Consider the following 19,484-nt stretch of genomic DNA (forward strand, 5'->3'; position numbering starts at 1 on the left):
TAAGCTACAAGCAAAAGTCCATACTTAAAAACACAATTGAAAACAAGACAGAAAGATCTAAGAGCAGTTTTTCTGTCCAAAATGAGATACATGCAAAACGATGAAATTGGACCTCTACCTCATACAACATACAAAAATAAATTCAAACATGGATCAATGACTAAATCATAGAACTTTTAGAAGAAACTGTAGGGGAAAATCTTCATGACCTTGGATTTGGCACCGTCATTCTTAGACATAACACAATGGAAGAAAATAATCAACTGGACTAACTCAAATAAGTTTTTAAAAGTGTGCTCTAAAGTATATTATCAAGAAAATGATGAAACAACCTACAGAATAGGAGAAAATATTTTCAACTCATTTGTAGCTCATAAGGTTAATACCCAGAATATACTTTTTATTAGAGCCTTTAGTTATATGTAGGAGTTGGGTTCATCCTGACAAAATCATACCTGCATGGAATTCTATTTTAGTTCATAATCCTCCCGTTTTCCTTCCCCCTTTTCAGTCCTATCTTCTCTCCTCTCCCCTGTTCTCCTTCCTCTACTCTACTAGAATTCCTTTCACTCATCTATTAGTTTATATTTTATTGGTTCTTTTTACTTATACCTAAAGGTGAAACCCCCTGGTATATTTACATAAGCATATAACATGATTTTTAAAGATTGAATTCTAAAAAAAACCTGAACCTCCACCATAAAAAAGAAAAGAGTTGAATAGACATTTCTGTAAATACATACAAATGGCCAATAAGCACATATATTACCATGATAAAAGTACTTGGCAGCAGGATATGGAGAAAGAAAAATAAAAGACTAGAAGAAACAAAAGTCCTTGTAATCCCAACGGTGCAGGTTAGTACTAGGAACTCAAAGAGGCTTTTTAGATTTTACCTAGAAGACACATAGTATGAGAACATATTCATCATCTCTCAGATGCCAGCTTGAATAGATATTAATGATCAAATGCCACTGGTGACTGCAATTGTATGGAAGCTCTATGCACAAATGTCAACACCATGGATCAGACCCCTCTTCCCAATGCCACATCCATCTCTCTTGATGCTCTGACAATATGTAATATTCTCTTCTACTTTAAGTGAAGAATAGAAAGGAGAAAGTAAGGAGTAAACCTGAATTTAACTGAGCTTTCAGTTAAAGCCAAAAGTGGTTAAAGAACTAACTCCTCTCCCTTGTTAGCACTGAATGATTTTCCAACTTCCCTAGTTCATGCACTAAGCATTGAGCAAAACCTAGTCTGACAGAAAAATCTTGTGAGGCACTGCAAAGAGTTTTTAAAAGGAACGTTCTTTGCTTAGCCTGTAGGAACACTGAGAGTTACATTACAGATCTTTCTAGGTTCATGAGGTTTTAAGAAACCAGGGAGAACAGACAGGTATAGAAGACTCAAAGCTGGGGCCAATAATGTAAAGAGGAAGGTATTGGGCAAGAGGACAAGGAGAATCATGTGCAGTGTGGCTCAAACAATAGTTTTCTAACAAGGCAGCTATTCCTCTTTGCTTTTTCTCTTTTGGAGAAGCAGTTCCTGCCGTCATGTCTATGCCACCTAAAAAACATATTGAATCAAAGGAGACCATTCAGGAAAAGAGTGCTTTTAGCTGAGGGAAGCAAGAACTTCACACAGTAACTGGGTTTCCTATGTGACACCACAGTTTCAGGGGTAGAAGATGAAATGATCCCACATTCACATGTGGGAATGCACAACTGGATGGACAGAGTCGGGACAAATACCCCAATCCCATTGCTAAGGATGTGGATGAGGAAGGTGGGGTGGGAGGGTGGCATGTGTTTTCTTCAGGGAAAAGAAAATTAGCATAAAGTTGAATATGAAAAAAATAAAATTCTATGAAAACCAAAGCATTTTCTTTTCAGCATTTTGCTCATTTCCCTACAACCTTTTACTCTCTGAATCACTTAGCATTTGTTTCCTCAATGGAACGAGAGATGTAACTGAGAATATAAGAGTCAATTGAATCTATAAATAAATTTTGAAACTCAGAGAAAAAAATAATAGTTTTGAAAGCCAAGGTGTTTTGATTTGCAAGAATCATTTTAAAAAAAAATAAGATTTTAAGCACCAAAAGTTTGACTTTAAACATAAAAGCCAAAATACTGAAGGACACATAAACAGAGTTTAAAAGTTGCCTCTTTAGAGTTTCTAAACTCCCAGAAGGAAGAAGATTTCTAGGCCAGTAAAGGAGAATATTCAGAAATGGAGAGTACGTAATAAATTAGTTCTCTCTTATATGGCTTTCTGAGAAAGAGGGTTTTGCATGTTGTCCCCTAAAAAAGAGCTGAGTCTATGGCATGAAAACACAGAAAAACAGGTGATTTGTATCTCAGAAGAGAGAATACATGTGTCTTCCATCTCCCCGGTGTAATCTGGAGAGCCTGCAGAATTCATGAAGTGGGCCCCGATCCAACACAGCAACAGAACAGTAAAATGCCCACTGCTGAAGATACAAGCTAGATAGATGACCTACCAGCAGGCTAACAGTTGAGGGCACCCCTGGAGTTAAGAAAGATAGTTCCTTAGCCCTCTAAGAGGAAATATGTAAAGTAAGAGTACGAATTGCAGTTTGAGGGAGAAAATTCCAGAGCACTTGGGCCTGGCAATGAGAAACTAGCAACATCAGGAGCTGATGCCAGTAAACACTAATTAGGGCCAGATGACATGGGTCAAGAGGAGTAGAGCATGCTCAGAAAGCAGACCCTCCCTCTTGGTTTATGCCATGGTTCTGTTATAAACTGCCTGGAACTTAAATTCAATGCAACAAAAGAATGCAAGAAAAACCCTGCATTGACTGAATAGGTTAACAGACACTTGACCATTGCTTTGACCAAGTTGACCTGGACATCAGTAAGTTTTGTTTTCTGCTGATAGAAATGGCAAACTTTAAAAAAATGCCCTCAGGTTTTACACAAAAATTAAATATAGATTCTGCAAATTCAAGTGTTTCATTGTGAAATTTCAACCAACTACATGTGCTTTCTAATCTTTCAGTCCTGGGATTACACTCAAGATTATTTTCTTCAGCATTTTGTAGATTCTAACACTAGTACTTATACTTGCAATCTCTTGGTTTACTTCCCCCAAATAGATATACCCATTGTATGTTGGTTTCACCCATTCAAATTTGTGAAATGTAGCTCCAAACTAAAAACTACCTAATGATTTCAATTCCATTTAGAATTTTTTTAAGTACAGATGCTCTGTCAACCTAGAGAGTTAAACAAGTATGTCTTGTGGATAAGTAAAAGTTGTTGGGAGGAACCCTTCCCTGGTTTCCTCTCCCCCAAGCAAGACAAGCTTAAAGCAGGGAGAAACCATGCTCATTTGTTGTTTGTTAAAGCATTGCTACTGTGCCTAGCACAATAAAATTACACATTGTAGATGCTCAGTTATTAGTTATATGTGGCATTGGCTTGAAAGAAATTTAATTTAAATAAATTGGTACAAGTATGGCTTGTTTTCACTGTTTTTTGCACTCTGTCATGCAAGTAGTAGCTGTGAATAATTTATATTCCCCCAAATCAACCAAACGAGTAAATAACTAAGTCCTGTTATGTCCTTAAATATGAGACATAAATGCAGTATTTTAGGGGACTTTACAGGACTCTTAACAATCTACAAATGGCTCTACATTCTAACTGTGAGATTGGTTCTTTCAGCCCTTGATCTTTTAAATCCTTCTGAGTGTAGTGTTGTAGCTTTTGCAGTAGATGAAGAAGGACATACATCCTTGAAGTGCTTGTGTTCAGGGCAGGGTTTGCTAAGGGTATGACCTTGAGAAAGCTACTCAGACTCTTCAAGTTTGGGGTTCTTCCTAAGACAGGAATAATATCACTACCTTGTTATATTGCTATTAGTCTTAAATTAGATGGAAAAATTCTAAAGTACTTAGCGTTTTAACCACAAAAGTGCCTGGCAAAGCAAGTAGTATGTAAAAAATACAGTAATCGGGTGCTTTAATTGTCTTGGGAATGGAGATTTTACTTCTCTACCCTTTTCTGGGTATATGTGAAACAAAAACATGTTTCTTCTTGTTCTCATATATGGTATCACATGATCTCTACCTATACATATGATATACTATATCTAACACTATGGATTAAATATTCTACATAATCACCTAGGCATTCCCCAAAGCTACTTATGCATCATTGTTATCCATTTGTCATCAGAGACATTCACCCAGCACACCTCTGCCCTTCTCTCTTTGCCATGCTGCACATCGTGGGTGAGCAGACAGCATCTCTGTCTTCTAGATGCACATAGAAACAACGGAACAGACACTGACTCCATATTAAGGAACTAAGTAGAAAACAGATCTATTAGCAATGTGTAAGCACAGAGCTCAGGAAAGGGAAGCCATCTTCTAAGCAGGTCAGCCTGTGGGAAATAAAACAACTCAACCTTCCTCCAGCTGTATTAGAAAATATACAAGGAACAAACAATGACTTTATTGAACTCTCTGTCATCCTTATATTTCCATCCTGAATGCATTACTAAGAACCATAAAAAGAAATATTGAAGAGTCAGGCATATTGCTATATCATTAATCATTTTAGAATATGCATATTGGGTTTTATAATTTTTTCAGGGAAAGTGTTGAAAACTGTGTAAAGCATTATTATTTTTATTATTTCATGAAATCCAGCAATGTATATGCACATGCCAGGGGCTAAGATATTTTTACAATCAAGAAACAGCAGCAGATGCTATTATTGCCTGTTTTTTTGCATACATATCTCTGAGTTTGGCCTCATTTCTTAAATGTGGTAGCTACATAATGGCAAAGAAATTATATTAAAAGTAAAATTCATTCAGTCTTCCAGATATTCTTATTAGGCAATACCAAACAATGAAGTTATTGATTAATTAACTGAACCTCCCCTTCGTATTTTTTTTTTGGCATATGTATAACAGGTTTAAATTTAATATGAAAGTTTGTAACATCAACTTTTTTTTCATGAATTTGAGATTGTCCATACAAACTGAAATAATAGTATGTGTCAATGTCACTATTTGGTTAGATGCTTATTGAGAACATAAAAATCACAAAGTAAAGGAAAACTGCTATATTTTTCTTATTAGGATAGTGGTGTGTTTCTTTTAATTAATATATTTACCATATTTCTGGCAATCCAGATAAGAAAACTGATTCATCATTGTCACTTCTTTCACCCACACTACCTGTAGTGCTCTGGGGCTCTATTTCCATTTTGCCAGTTTTGTACACATTTTCCTATTTTAAAATCTTATAATCTCTACTTTGGACTTTTGCCTTGGTTTCATAATTTTAAAAGGCAGAACACTGTAGCATTTAAGGCTACATACTCCACAGTCAGACCAGATAGGCTCAAACCTGGTTTTGCTATTCTTTTGCTATGAAAACTATATAGCTTTCTCATCTATAAAACGAGATTAATAATAAGACCTACATTGTCATGAGTAGGTGATGTGTATCTAACATCAAGGTCTACCTAGCAGAATGTAAATGTGGGCAAGCATTAACCATGAAATTCTCTTTTTGTTGTCATCCTTCAAGCCATTCAATGACTTTTCCAAAATAAATTCAATCGTACTCTCCAACTCAGGAAACTGTGATGTTTTCTCGCTGACTATAAATAAATCCACACAAATCTTTCACTTCTTTGTCCCAAGGTAACATTTCAGCCTTCTGCTAACACACTTCCTGCTATTTAGCTACAGTGGACTCTATGTACTTTACATTCTCACATACTCAAGTCTCCCAGTTTTGCTCACATTGTTCCCTTTGATTGAAATGTCTTTTCTTAATCTTGCCCTAGTCATGGTCTATGGCTCCCTCATAGTCCAGTTCAAATGTCAAGTTCTTAGTGAAATAGTCTCTGAAAGAAAGAATTGCTCCCATGTGTGTTCTTTCACAGAATGTTATTCAGACCCCAATGTAGGATTCAAGCCTCTCTATGATAATATCATTACTTGCTTATGAAACTGTTCTTACTCTTCGGTTTTGTGTTTCTTGTAGAAACTGATAATGTTTCAATGGTCTTTATATGGACAGTCCATGATAGTGCCTGACATATTCCTAAGGCTGAATAAATATTTAAAAGAAAATAAAGGGAGGGTTGGCATAATAAGTAATATTATAAATAATAATTCCTTATAAGACATCTTTCTTTTACAAGATTCACATTGAGTTCACATTCCTTCAAGAAACTTTTCCATCCACCTTAGCTAAATTGACACCCTCCACTTTGAAACTCTCTACTATTTATTCTATCTGTCATTCATCTGACATTTATAATATATTGCATTGTAATTTCAATTTCTCCTGTTCATGTATCTGTAACTCAGATGTCAGCTAGAGCCTATCTAACGACTAAGATCTATCTAAGTGTGTCTCAAAACCCACTCCTGCCAATCTTCCACATTCAAAAAGATTCTAGATTATCCCTGGAGAACATTTGTGCTTATAGTCAATCCTAGCTCTGAACCCCTCCTTCTTTGGAATTAATGCAGCATGTGGATCATCTTCCTTTCCTGTGCATATTATTCCTACTCTGCCCCTGGTAAATCCAGAAGTGAATTTCAGCCCTTTACTGATGTCTGCAAAACTAAAGCAAACCATAATAAGCAACTAAAGTCTTCTCCTATATGGCTTTGTATAAATGACACTTAACCAAAACTTTGGAAAACAGAATAAATTTGCATAACAGTCACAGAAATGTCTAGTCAATTGATAATCTGTTAGAGATTGACTCAGAAAGAGGTGTGGATGTGTGGGTTCTAGAAGGAATACCTTGTAGTCACAGATCTGGATTCAACAGTCATGATTGAAAAACTGAAAAGACCTCTTAAGGCAAAAGTCTACATTTCAACTATAAATAAATGGCAACACAATTAGTAGTAAAATCTGGGGATGCATACTGGGGAGATTCACTAGCCTTTTTACCCCATGTGGTACCACCAGCTTTTCTTCATTGGTTTCTGCTCTTCTCCACTCACCTACCCACTTTGTAATTTTTAGTTCCTCTCTCCTTCCTGCTGGAGCACCTTCTAGAAGCTCAAAGTCATTGTTCTTACTCAGTTTGATAATTTCCTTTACTCTCAAATTCAGCATTAAGCATTATTTAATTAAGCCTATATTTGAATACACAAGGTGCATCAAAGTGCTCAGCAAATAAAAACTTATCTCATTTAGTAGAATGTATACTCCTCAGAAAACTGCAGTTTAACTAAAAACTCATTTTTCCTCCTAACCTGTGTGAACTTTAATCTGTTAATTATATTTCAAATCCCTGAGGACTAAGCCACTTTATACTACTTTGATCTCTCAGCATGCAGAGTCTTTAAAATCATTCATTTATCTACCTGAGAATTTGCTATGTTAAAGGTATCAAAAAAGAAACAATTACCATTGTTATCTTCAATATGTTCCTAGTAGGAACATATACACATGTAACAAAGAATTATAACGCATTGTGAAGAGTGTCATTGACTAAAGTTCAGCCTTGATTTTGTAGAACCACAAGCAGGATGTGTTAGCATAGTGCTCAGCCTGTTTTCTCTCTGATATCTCTAAGGGCCATCAGAGATATGTTCCCCAACCAAGAATAGCAATTCTCCACAGTGGAGAGTCTTACTCTCAGTGGAAGTGGACATGTTGTGGGTAGAAGACATTCACAATCCCCCATCTAACAGATAGGATATAACAAGATAGGATTGGATGGAACATGGAATTTTCAAAAAGTCCTCTAAGCATCAGTAATTCTGATAAACACGCTCAGGGAGTGTGTCCTTTGAGAATCATTGATGTAAAATCTTTAAAATATAATGAAATTAGAACAAGTCTTTCAAAAACACATTTATTCTGCAAAGTCAGGTGCAGCAGGCATGTTTGTATGTGTTCCAGTGACTAGTAACTGTACCTGCATAGCAATCCCTGTGCCGTTTCCTTAAGCACAAAGGCATAAACAGCTTGCTGCAGGTCTGTCTGTAATGGCAGAATAATGAGGTCTCCAGGGTCCCGAGCTTAAAATGACCAGAGATTTCTTTTTGAGAATATATTGTGAGTTACTGTGAATTGGTTTTGCCTTATGCAATGCTCAGAATAAGAAGACTAAAATCATTTCACAGCAATTTTTCCCAAATGGGAGTATAGTCTCTCAGCTATTTTTAGCTCATTGTTCTAAATCCCAAATAGTGTTTTATTAATGTTTTTTTCTCAAGTAGAACTAGGCGTATGTTAAAAGTTATTTGTTAAATCCTTTCTTTAAAAAAATGACAATAAGCATATATTCTCCAGGGTACAATTGACTTTCAGATTGAAATCACCTAATAAAACCATCCAGCTCCTTGAAGCAAACGTTTGCATTTCTTTTTAGATAATTTTTCTCTGCTTTATGAAGCAGATCAGTGTGGAGACTGGAGAGGAAATCACAACTCAAACCCAGACCATCATCCGGCCATTAAAAGAGGGAGAAGAATGCAAATAGAAAAGAGCAAAACACTTCTGCTTAAAGAATCTGGCAGATTCATGCCATCTCATGGAGCTTGTCCCTGCTGAGGACCATGCAGCAATTCTACATGGGCTTCTAATCAATTACCTATAGGAGCTAACGCAAAGAAAAAGCCCTAAGTTAACTTTATTAGAAGGTGTATTTGTTGACATTTACTAATTTGTGCATATTCATTTTGTATAGCCAAAAGGATTGGATTTTACTGGAAATATTAATAACTGCTTTAGAGTACACAGCCCTTTCAGACTGTTATACAGGGACACTGAATTAAAGAATAGAAACAGTTTTCTGAGAATCTCAGAGCACTAAGGAATTTTCATTTATTACATTCAGAAGAAAGGAGGAAAAAATGGAGGGGGGGTGGTTATCTTGCTGTTTCCTCTGCCTAGAACATTCTTCTCCCCAGGAATATATATATATATATATATATATGACTTGCTTTCTATTTTTCAAATCTTTTCTCAAATGCTATCTTCCCAGGGAGGAATTCCCTAAGTAGAGGAAATTACAACCATAGCCCTTAAAAAGCTACGTGATGAACTTATTTCTTGGGTTATTTTTTTGTCTGCATTTCTCCAACAGAATAAAAACTCAATGAAAGTACAAATAAATTTTTCTGGTTTCTTTCACTTATCTACTATACCTGCAAGTCTCAAGCTGAGAGTAGGTGTTCAAGAAATATGCTTAGAACCAATTAATGTATGATATGAATAATCTGTGTACTGTAACTGATGAAAGTCTCTCACCATGGCACTTGGTAAGACTTAATTCTATGGGCTTATTCTGGCTTCCTTCTGTTCATAAAATTTGAACTAGCCTACATCTAGTTAACATAAACCAGGAATTCCAATAAACTACCTTGTAGGGCAACATACCTTCTTACGAAAACAGATAATGTAGTACGTGGAATTTTCTAAGTTGGCAGAGAAACACCACCCAAATCCTCTTCCATCATAACCAAAATTCTTAAAAACTATAGGCAAAACTACACATAAAAGCAGCAGCAATCAAACAAAGGAAGTGATACAGCCTTTCACTTACTTTATGAGAAGCACAATCATTTCCAGAATATGAATTTGCCAGGACAGCTTCACTCACCATGATGGTAGAAAAATGACTTGAAAATTCTTACCATCAGGAGTCAGCTGGTTCCCCTGCAGAATGAAGCCACACTGGGAGTTGTTGGCTTCAGCTGTGGATAGGTTTGACACTATGCAATAGGAGTAGCCAAATTAGTTATTAAGCTAACACACACACACACACACACACACACACACACACACACGAGATTCCAATGTAAGGAGAGTACTAAAAGTATAAAAAGCCCAAAGAAAAGAAACACAAAAATCCTCCAGTGTCTCCCCCAAATCAGAAAATATATCTCAGGAGCATACTGTCTAATTTATTTTGTGTTTGGTTTTGTTTTTACCAGCTGAGAACAAAGCAGCAAAGAGAAGGCAGGCTATTCACAATCCCCTAATGCTAATTATACCCAACAAAATATATGCATCTAGCAAAGCAGAAAACCAAAAACAACAAAGCAAATATGAACAAAGAAGACATTAAACAAGCTCCTTTGGAAATGCAAAAGGCCCAGGTTGAGAAGCCACAGAGCCCTGCCAGGAAGCAATGAGGTCATAGGTTCAGTCCACAAGTTACACAATTTTTGGAAACAGGAACAGAGGATGGGAAGTCACAATTTAGAAAGAAGGAGCAATCCCTATGCCTTGTCCCTATGCAGTCCAACAGTTTTCAGGCTCCACACTAGGCTGGGTACTTCCTCAGCTGTGGACAAGACCTCAGATACTTTAAGTAAACTATAGACAGGGCTTTGGATCAAACTGGAATAGTGAGAGAAGAGACCAGGTTCACAAACTACAGCCTCCTCTAAGTTCTGATAAGCTCTCCTCTTTTCCCCTGCTCCTCCTGGAACAGAAAAGAAGCACAACACACATTACTCAGGCCCTATGATAAGCTCTAAAAAACAAAAACAGGTCCCAGATAAGATACGAAAGGAGATAAAGAGGTCTCAGTTTCACAATATCTGGGGAAACAAAAGGTATTATGATACTAATACACACCAAACACTTTGTTTATTGTGCTCCTGGGCACTAGTGCTATATATATATATATATTTTTTTTTTTTTCATCAAGTCCACACAACAACCCAATAAGGTAGGTAATATTATTGATACACAGATGCTATGGTTTAAGTAGACCCCAAAGGCCCATGTTCAGGTTCTTGGTCCCCAGTCTGTGGCACTATTGGGAGGTGATAGGACCATAAGGAGGTACAGCCTAGTAGAAGCAAGTCAGGTTACTGGGGACTTTCCATCAAAGAGGATATTGGGACCCTGTCCCCTCCTCTTCCCCCCTCTTTACTTCCTGGTAGCCATGAGGTGATATCCCATGCCACCATCAGCTCCTGACCATAATGTGCTGCCCCACCACAGACCCAAAGGCAATGGTGCCAACTAGGGACTAAAACCTCTAAAATTATCAGCCAAAATAAACCTTTGTTCCTCTTAAATTGATTATCTCAGCCATTTTATCACAGTTACAGAAAATTGATAAATACAATTTCATATTCAAAACTCCTAGAACCAAGTGTGTCTTAAAACTCAGATATTTTTTGATTTTAGAAAGGGAATAAAATATGCCATTTAACACATAAAATCCACAGGTTTTGGGAGGCATCCTTTATTCAAACATGTCAATATTTTACAGTGAACTCTATGAATATTCACATTAAGTTTGAAAAATAAATTCTATAAGTAATTCACATCAATTAAAATTAAGTCAGATTTTTACCACCAAATTAATTTATGCCAAACTTATACAAACAAGGTTTGCAGAGAATTTGGGGTTTTGGACTTGTGATCAAGCCTGGTGCAGTTATGCATGCCTGTAATCCCAGAGACACAGGAGGCTGAGGCAGGAGGATCACAAGTACAAAACCACACACAAGTGAGACTAAAGCAGAGAAAGATTTAGGACACAATCCTTGTAGGTCAAAAAGGTAGAACGTAATGGAATCTAGATGCAAACTGAGACTAGAGTCTAAAATTTTAACCCCCAATTGATAAAGTCAGAGTGCATTCACTCATTCAACTAACATTTACTAAGTAACTATTAAATTACAGGAGTCAGGAATACAATAATGAAAAAGATAAAGCCCTACCTTCATGGAGAGTACAGTTTAATAGGGCAAAACACAGATATAAAGTGCTTAAATAATTAAAAGCGAAGTCATTAGACTGAAGGAACAATAATCCTCTGGGGTCCCAAGTAAGCAAACAAAACCTAACTATAACTTTTTTTCTTATAAGCAGCTACTTCTGGAGGAGTCCTGGAAAAGAAACTTAAAGCCCAGCCAAGCACAGGCAGCCCATGGGGCATTAGTTATATGCCTTGATCTTTCCCTTGACATAGTCCAAATAAAGCCATTGTTCAAATTTAGTCATCAAATAATTTCTTTGTTTTACTTCTGAATTCACCCTATGAAATCTTTCCCTTCAGCTACTTCTGGAGGAGTCCTGAGCCACTTCTGGTTTGGAAGTTACCTGATTCATGAATCGCTATCTTCTGAAATAAACTCTTTACAATTTTGATGTGTGAAAATTTATCTTCTAACGGTAGGGTGCCAGGATTTGATGACTGGTAGAGGTGCCCCTGACTACATGTTATGCTCAGTGTTTCTTATCCCCTGATACAGTGACTGTTTTCCCCTCAGTACTAAATAGGCATCATGGCCTCTTGCTTCTCCACCTGTTGTTTTAGTGCCCTAGAGACTCAAATGGCCAGGTGGCCTTCTCTTTGAAGAGACAACAAAACTGTACAAAGTAGGAAGCACCCTCCCTCAGAGGGTACGATTCTCAACTCAGAAAGACCAAAGTTATAGGTATGGGGAGCAGAAATTCTAGATTGTTAAGTTCAATAGTGGAAAGGGTGACTCACAACTTCATTCCTTTGGTCCCACGTTGTAAATTCTGGCTATTAGGGAATGACATGAACCTTGCTGATATGAGGTATACATTCCTTCCTGTAGAGCATAAAACCTCACACAGGTTGTCTCCAAGATGACACCATAGCACGTACTGAAGTACACCTGTCCGCTACCCTATCAGTCCAGCTGATTCAGATTGTGAATAAGGGGGAGGACCCGTGAATTCCATGGACCTGACCTCATTGCTGTGCTCCTTTAACTAAGAAATTAAATTCTTGGTTCAAGATGCTACTGTAAGAAACATCAGGGCCTTTTGTGGGTCCTTCAGTGAATGATAGGTGGCAGTGTTGACAGAAAAACATGAGAAAGAAAGTCAAATCTGTATCCAGATATGTACATCATTTATGAATTTCTATCATTCATATGTGTACATGGCTTCTCCCTCCGTGATGATAGGGATTCGATTTATTCAACTTACCACTAAGAGGATGACAGTTTCCCCTAAAGAACAGTGCTGTGAGATAAGTGTTGGCTTCTGCTATGGAAAAGTTTCATACTCAACAGCAGCCACCTTAGACTTATGAAGGAGAGTCCATTCTTTGAGCCACTGCACAGCTTCAATCCCTGATACCACGCCTACTTTATGAATGAGTCCCTGGGGACCAACATCCATCACACAGCTCTTCCTGCCACTTCATCACTGAGAGCTCGCAAGTCCATGGGGCTTCACTCTTTCCCAGACCTTCCTGCCACCAACTTTCCTGTTACTTCTTTCTAAGGCCTTCCCTAGCTAGCCAAGCCCATAGCTCAATGCATATCTGCCTTCAAGTTTTCCTCTTTAAGGTGAGCAGACCCCCCAGCTGTACTGCTCAAAGTTCTGCCAACCAGGGAGCCTCTCCTCACCACTGACCACCTGAGACACTATTAAACGAGTCAGTAAAAACATTTTAACTCTCCACTACTGACCAGCGCCAGCACTCTCACATACGAAATAGGCCTTCAGTTTTTCCTCTTCCGTTAAGAGAAGACAAAACTCTACAAATTAGTAAGCACCCCTCCCTCAAATGGTATGATTCTCATCTCAGAAAGACTAAAGTTATAGATAGGTATGATCATAGGGAAACCAAAGGTACCTTGAGTATTTAATAATCAGCCTCCTCAGTCTCATGTTAGGGTCAGTATCTTATCAGATCTGGAAAGTCTGGAAAAGTCTCTTTCACCAACGTATAATCACCCTATAAATGTCTAAGTAAAAGACTTAGGGGAAAATTTATAGGGCATATTATAACTGTTACAGGATCCTTGCCAAATGGACCTGGCCTCCCCTCAATCATTTTTCCAATTTTGAACTGGTTTAAGTCTAGAATTGATGACAGCCTGTGAATTCCAACATGTCATGTTTATGTCCACAAAATTAAATAGCTCAATCAATAATTTAGTAGCCTACTTATCCATTTATTCCTATTGAACCATGATCAATTAACCAGTAGCACAGATTTCTTTGGGTCAATTCTAGCCTGATGCAGTTGTGCATGCATCCCAGAGACTCCAGAGGCTGAGGCAGGAGGATCACAAGTACAAGACCAGTCTTAGCAACTTAGTGAGGCCCTAAACAACTTAGAGAGGCCCTATCTGAAAATAAAAATATAATGGGCTGTGGATGTGACTCAGGGGTTAAGCACACTCAGGATCAATCCTCAGTACCAAAAAAAACTGTGTTCATTCATCTCTTTGATCATTAAATCTCACTCCCTGAACTCTGCTTAGTCAGGATTTCATTATTTCCATTAAAATTTGGATTCCAATTCAACAGTAGTATTTTCTAATATCATCTGCAGCTTGTATAGCAAGGATCAGTAAATTTTTCCATAAATAAAAAGATACTAGTGGTCATGACTACTCACTTTATAGTACAAAAATAGGCATCATTAGAGCAGTGTAGATGTGTTCCAATAAAGCTTTATTTACGGACACTGAAACATAATCTACATGTGACACAAAATAGCCTTCCTGTCAACAATTTAGAAATATAAAAATTATTCTTAAGTCTCAAGCCATAGAAAAGCAGGCAACTGGTCATTGACCCACAAACTAAAATTTGCCAATACTGGCTTTAAACCCTTAGAATGCGTTCTCTTAAGTATTCCCTAGGCTTACGCTGTGAAAGAACTGAAAAGCAGTTGCAGTTCCTTCAGTCTGTTTAACATCTCGGCCAGGCAGTGAACTCAATTCTCTCCTAGACCAAGCTGTGGATTTAGCTCTGTGTGAAAGTAGCCATGTGCATGATAGGGATGCAGATGCTCCCTGAGAGGTGCCCCTGACATGGAGAGAAAGCAGGGGAAGCGCCTGCCTCTCCTGTCACCCTCTGCTTTCCTGCAAGCATTTCCCATTGGCCAAGAACAGCTGGAAGGCAGTGGGCTAGCAAGCCCAGCAGAGGTCAGCCTCAGGACAGAAGGAAGCAGAGTAGGGCCAAGAGTGAATCTGGGGCAGGTGTGGGAGAACCCACAAATGAAATGGACAGAACAGATAGATACCCCTCTTTTCTAGATAAGGAAATATGCACACTTGATTTCATACAGTCTCATGGGCAGTGGCAAATCTAGATTCCAACCCAAGCAGTCTGCTTACAAAAAAAAAAATGCCTAAACAATCAGCAACTACATTCTACAGCCTCAGGCAGATATTTCTTTTTGTTTTCTCTCAATTTTTTTATTTTACTTTTTCTTTTTAGTTATCCATGACAGTAGAATGTATTCTGACATATTATACATACATGGAGTATAACTTCCCATTCTTGTGGTTGCGCATGATGTGGATTAACACTGGTCGTGTATTCGTACATGAACATAGGAAAGTTATGTCTAATTCAGTCTACTATCTTTCCCATTCCCATTCCCCCCACTTCCCCCAACTCCCCTATGGCCAATTCAATGAACCTCCACTCCTCCCCTCCCTGTCCCCACCTACTGTGAGTCAGCATCTGCATATCAGAGAGAACATTCAGTCTTTGTATTTTGGGATAGGCTTATTTCACTTAGCATGATAATCTCCAGTTCCATCCTTTACCTGCAAATGCCATAATTTTATTCTTCTTTTGGCTGAGTAATATTTCATAAAATATTATTGGAAATAATAAAATTGGAAAAGTGATTGAGGGAAGACCAGGTCCCTTTGGGAAGGCTCCTGTAACAGTTACAATATGTCCTTAGCCTTTCACTTAGATATTTATAGGGTGAGTATACATTGGTGAAAGGGATTTTTCTTTATTCACTCATCTATTTAAGGGTGCCTAGCTTAGTTCCATAGTTTAGCTATTGTGAACTGAGCTACTATGAACACTGATGTGGCTGCATCACTATAGTATGCTGATTTTAAGTTCTTTGGGTACATACCCAGGAATGGGATAACCAGGTTAAATGGTGGTTCCATTCCAACTTTTCTGAGCAATCCCCATACTTCTTTCCAGAGTGGTTGCACCAATTTACATTCCCGCTAGCAATGTATGAATGTACCTTTTCCCCCACATCCTTGCCAATATTTATTGTTGCTTGTATTCTTGATAACTGCCATTCTGACTGCAGTGAGATGAAATCTCAATGTAGTTTTAATTTGCATTTCTCTAATTGCTAGTGATGTTGAACATTTTTTTATATATTTCTTGACCAATCATATTTCTTCTTTTGTGAAGTGTCTGTTCAGTTTCTTTGCCCAATAACCAATAACCAATAACCAAATTGGGTTATTTGGTTTTTTGATGTTAAGTTTTTGAGTTCTTTATATATCCTGAAGATTAATGCTCTATCTGAGGTGAAAGTCACAAAGATTTTCTCCATTCTGTAGGCTGTCTCCTGATGATCTTGTTTCCTGTGCTATGAAGACATGTTTTTAGTTTGATACGACCCCACTTATTATTTTACTTCTTGCATATTAGGAGTCTTGTTGAGGAATTCAGTTCCTAAGCTGACATGATGGAGATTTGGGCCTACTTTTTCTCCTAGTAGGCACAGGGTCTTTGGTCTAATGCCTGGGTCCTTGATCCACTGAAGACTTGAATTTTGTGCAGGGTAAGAGATAGGGGTTTAATGTCATCTTATTACATATGGATTTTCCCAGCACCATTTGTTAAAGAAGCGATTTTTCCTCCAATGTATGTTTATGGTGATTTTGTCCAGTATGAGATAACTGTATTTATGTAGGTTTGTCTCTGTTTCTTCTAATCTGTACCATTGATCTTCATGCCTGTTTTGGTGCCAATCCCATGCCTTTTTTTTTTTTTTTTTTCTATAGCTCTGTAATATAAAGTCTGGAATTGTTATGCCTCCTGCTTTACTTTTCTTGCTGAGGATTGCTTTGGCCAATCTAGGCCTCTTATTTTCCAAATGAATTTTATCTCTGCTTTTTCTATGTTTATGAAGAATATAAATGGAACCTTAATAGGAACTATCTTAAATCTGTATAGCTCTTTTGGTAGTACGGCCAATTTGACAATATTAATTCTGCCTATCCAAGAACATGGGAGATCATTCCACCTTCTGAGGTCTTCAATTTCTTTTATTGTTCTGTAGTTTTCATTGTAGAGATCTTTCACCTCTTTTGTTAGATTTATTCCCAAATATATATATTTTTGAGGCTACTGTGAATGGGATAGTTTCCCTAACTTCTCTTTCAGTTGATTTATCACAGATGCATAGGAACACAATTGATTTATGGGTATAAATTTTGTATCCTGCTACTTTGCTGAATTCATTTATGAGTCTTAAAAGTTTTCTGGTGGAGATTTGGGGTCTTCTAAATATTGAATCATATTTTCAGCAAACAGGGATAGTTTGAGTCCTTTTTCTATTTTCATTTCTTTAATTTCTTTGTCTGTATAATTGCTCTAGATAGATTTTCAAGACTGTGTTAAATAGAAGTGGCAAAACAGGGCATCCCTGTCTTGTTACAGTTTTTAGAGGGAATGCTTTCAATTTTTTCCCATTTAGAAATATGTTGGTTTGGGGTTTAACACATATAGCTTTTACAATGTTGAGGTATATTCCTAGTAGCCTTTGTTTTTAGTTATGTTGAACATGAATGGATGCTGTATTTTGTCAAATAATTTTTCTGAACCTATTGAGATAATTGTGTAATTCTTGTCTTTATGTCTACTGATGTGATGAATTATGTTTATTAATTTCTGTATGTTGAACCAACCTGGCATCCTCGGGATGAACCCCCACTTGATAATAGTGCATTATCTTTTTAATATGTTTTTTATGCAATTTGGCAGTATTTTATTAAGAATTTTTGCATTGACATTGATCAGCTATATTGGTCTGAAATTTTCTTTCCTTGATGTGTCTTATATCTGATGTAGGTATCAGGGTGATTCGAACTTCATAGAATGAGTTTGGATGGGTTCTTTTCTTTTCTATTTTAGGGAATAATTTGAAGAGGATTGGTCTTAGTTCATCTTTGAAGGTATGACAGAACTCAGATGAGAATCCATTTGGTCCTGGGCTTTTCTTTCTTCTTAGGCTTTTAATTTTGTCTTCAATTTCATTGCTTGAAATGGATCTGTTTAAATTTTCTGTGTCCTCCTGATTCAATTTAGGTAGGTTGTACATCTGTAGAAATTTATCAATCCATTCAAGATTTTCTGTTTTATTGGCGTATAAATTTTCAAAATAAGTTCTGATTATTTTCTATATTTCAGTAGTATCTGTTGTGATGTTTCCTTTTTCATCACAAATTTGAATTTTCTCTTTCTCTTTGTTAGCTTGGCTAAGGGTTTATCAATTTTGTTGATTGTTTCAAAGAATAACCTTTTTGTTTTCTTAATTTTTTGTTTCATTTTTTCAATTTCATTGATTTCAGTTCTGATTTTAATTATTTCCTGTCTTCTACTGCTTTTAATATTGACTTGTGCTTCTTTTTCTAGGTCTCTTAGATGTAATCTTAGGTTATTTATTTGTTGACTTCCTATTCTTTTAATGAATGAGCTCAATGCAATGAACTTTCCACTTAGCATAGTGTCCCAGAGATTTGGATATGCTTTAGCACTATTCTCATTCCTCTAAGTATTTTTTTATTTCATCCCTGATTTATTCTTCTATCCATTTATCATTCAGTAGTATATTATTTTGTCTCCAGGTATTAGAGTAGTTTCTATTTTTATTTTATTATTAATTTGTAATTTCACTCCCTTGTGATCTGATAGGATGCAAGGTATTATCTTCTTCTTTTGTTTTTGTTTTTGCTAAGATTTGTTTTTTAGCCTAAGATATCATCTATTTTAGAGAAGGATTCATGTGCTGCTGAGAAGAAAATGTATTCAGTCACTGGTGAAATATTTTATATATGTCTGTTAACTCTAAATTATTAATTGTATTTTTAGGTGCTGGGAGCCATTAGCCAAGTAGGTATGACAATTTCCTTGCCAGCGTACCCCATGTTGCAGTGACATTGAATGTAGGTGACCTTGTTCAAGGACCAAGGCGGATTAGGGCGTTCCCGGTTTAGGTTCCAGGTTTAAGGTTTAAGATTATTCCTGCTGGGAATAGGGCGTATCCTGCTGCCTGAGTTCCCCTTGAGTTCTCATGGGATTCAGACAGTATATTTTGGAGAGAGAAGCCCAGTGGAGGTGAATTTGGGCAGAGAACGTGGATTTGGGCAGAGAACGTGGATTTCCCCAGAACGTGATTGTAGACGGCTGGTGTGAGTTCGGGAATAAAGAGTTGCTGTTTGAATCTACAAGCTGTGTGGTGGCTCGTGATTGTGTGCCCAGCCAGACTGCGGCATTTGTGCCCAGCCAGACTGCGGCATTTGGTGGCCCGTACGGGGAACTTCTGAAGCTTAGAGGTAAGTGAAATTTCTCACCCTTGAGGAAGAGAAAAAAAAATGGGTGAACATTTCAAAAAACAATGTGTTATTGTTTTGATTTATTTTGTTTTTATTTCAAGTTGCCTGTTCCTAGAACTTTCTCAGGCAAACTGGGGAAAATGGTTGACTCAAGGTTTGAAGTTGTT

The 19,484-nt window shown here is 37.2% G+C and overlaps 1 long non-coding RNA gene across 1 annotated transcript in view; it reads right to left on the reverse strand.

The window, feature by feature from the left end:
- The window catches only part of LOC125615498, a 263,521-nt gene that overhangs the window by 211,187 nt on the left and 32,850 nt on the right, over nt 1-19,484 (reverse strand). The window lies entirely within an intron of this gene.

Source organism: Marmota marmota, unplaced genomic scaffold (assembly GCF_001458135.2).
Source record: "Marmota marmota marmota unplaced genomic scaffold, marMar, whole genome shotgun sequence".
In the NCBI taxonomy this organism is placed as follows: domain Eukaryota; kingdom Metazoa; phylum Chordata; class Mammalia; order Rodentia; family Sciuridae; genus Marmota; species Marmota marmota.